The sequence below is a fragment of the Chaetura pelagica genome, unplaced genomic scaffold (genome assembly GCF_000747805.2).
Source record: "Chaetura pelagica isolate M959 unplaced genomic scaffold, ChaPel_1.0 scaffold531, whole genome shotgun sequence".
Classification (NCBI taxonomy): domain Eukaryota; kingdom Metazoa; phylum Chordata; class Aves; order Apodiformes; family Apodidae; genus Chaetura; species Chaetura pelagica.
In genome coordinates, this window is record NW_009952362.1 from 2,758,675 (window position 1) to 2,762,076 (window position 3,402).

Here is a 3,402-nt window from a genome sequence, read left to right on the forward strand (position 1 = left end):
AACTTTCAAGCTCTTTGCAAGAAAAAAAAACAAAACACAGCAGGGGCAGGTGGTCACATAGGATCCATCTTGCACTGGTTTGAACTGGCTCTCTGCAGATGGGGAGTAGTGAAGAACTGCCACTGTGCGTAATATTCAGCGTGTCTCCTTTCCTCCCCTCCCAGCATCTGATCACTGCAGCAGTGGCCCTGCTCATAGGGGATTAGGTGCTAGCAGTGCCTGCTGTTGTAGCTATCTGTTTCCCACTGGTTTATTCAAGTAACTTGGAAAAGTACATCCAGCAGGTGAGCCTGGAAAAACTATGCTCAAAAACATGGCTCTGCAGAAGCCATTGCTGTGAGATCTATGAGAAGGGCAAAACTCAAACCCACATGTGTGGTGGCAGCTGGGGAAAGGAAAGGCTGTGGGTTTGAGTGTGTGTGCAGGAGGAAGAGAGCCTGGGGTCCCAAAGCAGCTAAAGGGGTGACCAGACAAGCCACACTTCTGATAGTCTTCTAAAAACAAACAAAAATAACCCACAAAAATACCCAAACCAATGAATTGCAGCATTTGAAACACCTCCCTGGAAAAGGCTGCTGTGCTTGCCGTATTACTTTTTTTTTCACTCTGCAGTGGCACCATGATATACCCAGCAATGCCAGGTTTGCCTGCAGAAGGTCTGTGCCTCTTCCCCTGATAGCTCCCATGGTGTTATTCCTACTGGGGCTAATGCAGCAAAGGGGGAAAGCATTTTTTTTGTATGTGACTTGGGTGCATCTCTGCTGGCTTGCCCTAGGCCTGGAGGAAAACTGTCCAACTTCAAGCTGCTGTGAGGATCTATCCAGGTGTTAGTTCATGGGGTGTGACAAGCCACGGGATGTCAGTGCATTGCCCTTAACAGAGCCCCGTTACTGAAGGTGTGAAGGACCAGGTATGGTTACAGAAGGAAAGCTTCCTGAAAGCCATCCTGCTTTGTTTTATTCAAATACACCCAGTAGCACAATCAAAATCCACAGATACAACAAGGGCTTCCTGCCATGGGTATGCAAATATTGAGATCAGTGAAGAGCAAACCAGAGCTCTCCTGACACAAAGCAAACAGTCACTGTTGTTTACCTCCAGTTGCAGAGCACCCAGGGCTCCAGCCCAGGCTGCCTCTTTGATGGCTTTTGTCAAGGCAGCACAGAGCTGCTCTTGAAGGCTGCTAGTGAGGAACAGCTTCTGCACCTTGTCCTAGTGATTGTCCCTTTCGTGTGGTCCCCCCAGGAGACTGTGCTGACTTTCCTCGAGCATGGCACGGCCTTAGGTCTGTCTGGCTTCTGAAACCTTGAACCAGACTGTCCAGAAAGCAAGTCGTGGTCCTTCAGCAGCTCTTGTTACATTTTTCTCTGCCAGAATCAAGCTGCTCTTCTAGAAATAAACAATTCCTGGGGCTGTTGTTGAAAACACACATTTTGCAGCCTTATTATACAAATTCTTTCCACAGATTATCTCCCTCTCTGCGACTTGCTCTGAGACACCATGAACATTTCTCAGCTCCCTCTCCCTTAGAGGCAGCAGGTGAGGGTGGTCCCAGCTTCCCCCGCACCACTGGAAGCGATGCCGGAGCCGAGGGGCGCGAGAGATGTGTAAACATGGAAGCAGTGTGCCTAATTAATGACCTGAAACCAGCTGTAAAGGTCAGCTTGTTTGCCAGGGACCTGCTCGAGGCACACGTGCTGCCTGCGAACTTTGCTGCTGTGCCTCAGAAAGGGCATTGCTGCCCGCCCGGGGCAGCTGGTGGAGGGGGAGCTGTCAGAGGAGGATGGATAACCTTCAGCCTTGCTCATTAGCCTGCATCCAGACTGTCCCATCATGACTGGCTAGCCCAGCTCCTCGTGGGGCTCTGCTGAGAAGCCGGGCTGCTTCCCGGGGAAAGGGCAGGCTCCTGCAGCTCTTGGGTGTGTGATGCTGCCAGAGGACAGGCTGTTTTTCTGGGCTGCCTCATCAGGCATTTGTTGACTGAGTTTGAACTCAGCTGAGTCCTTATAACTCATATCTATGCTGTCAGCAGGATGCATTCAAAAACTGAGCATCTGGATGCAAATGCCAAGGGATTGATATTAAAATTTTATTTACTTGTTGTTTTTTTTCCTCCCTGAAGCTTTTCTCTGTGGTCTTCCAGGAGCTACACATGCAAGTTTCTTGCCTAATCTCAGGACTCTGGCAGTTGAGGCTTTATGAATATGCCAAATTATCAACACACATGGTATAGACTTGTAAAAAACATCTGTCCTGTAGGACAGGTGTGCCATGGGTCATCGTGTGAGATCTTAAGGGTTCTTGCTACCTGTCCTGGTTTGAGCAGTTTCTGACCACCTTTTACTTCAAGAATGGGGCAGAGCCATGAGATGCCCTGCAGAGGAAGCGAAGGGGAGACTGGGTGTTACCAAGTCACTTTGCAGTCAGGGCCGAGTGTTGCTGATGTCAAGAAATTCAGTGCTGTAATGAAGGGTCAATGTTGTTGGCTGGGCTTAGCTTCAGGTGGACTGAGGGTGTCCAGCCACAAAAGGAGACAGACAATCAAGACAGCAGGTCATGTTTTGTTATTTAAATCCGCTTTCTGCCTGTGTTGGGGAAGGAACCTGAGCTTTGCAGGGGGCATGGGGTGTTTCCAGGACAGCATCAACCTGGGTCTGCAGCAAAGCATCTCAATCTGTGATGGCCTTAGTGCAGCTGCATTGTTACAGCTGACATCAGGGAAGGGGTTATCCACGCTCAGGTAGGGAATGCCCTGCACCATCCCTCTCTCTCTGGGTCCTTCCATCTAAGGAGTAACCAAGCAGGCCTTTGCCAGGGATGACCTCAAGCCCCTGCAGATCCCACATCTGAGGGAGAGGAATATCCACTGCTGGTCACAGAGCTACTCGTCCTCCTGCAGAGCACATACATCACCTATGATGAGGAGAAGGCAGGAAATGCTCACAAAGCCCTTCATCACCTCGACCTCCCACCTGGCTTTCCCACAGACTTAGGTGAGTCTCTTCATCCTTTGTGTTTTCATGTGTCCCTTGCAGGGAGGTCTGTGGTAACACATTGTGTTCAGTGTTGGAGATAATGTGTTTGTGCTTGTCAGTCATCTTGGGTTCGATCTGCAAGTTTTAAATCCCTCCCTGCAGGTTGCCCTTTTCCCAGGCAAACCAGCACAGTGGGTCCTGCACTCCTGTGCTCAGACAGTGGGATTCCACCTTGTTTTCCCTTGCTTGGCCACATGCCAGGCCCAGAGGCTGTGCTCTCTGGCTCCCAGACCCTGTCTCTCCCACTCCTGCTCCCTCTCTCCTGGGCCTGGCTTATAACACGGTGTGTGGTGCGGGGACAAAGATGACAGGGCTTCCTCCATCTCGCAGTGCAAATACGTTCACTGGCCCCAGCGTTCAGCCTGGT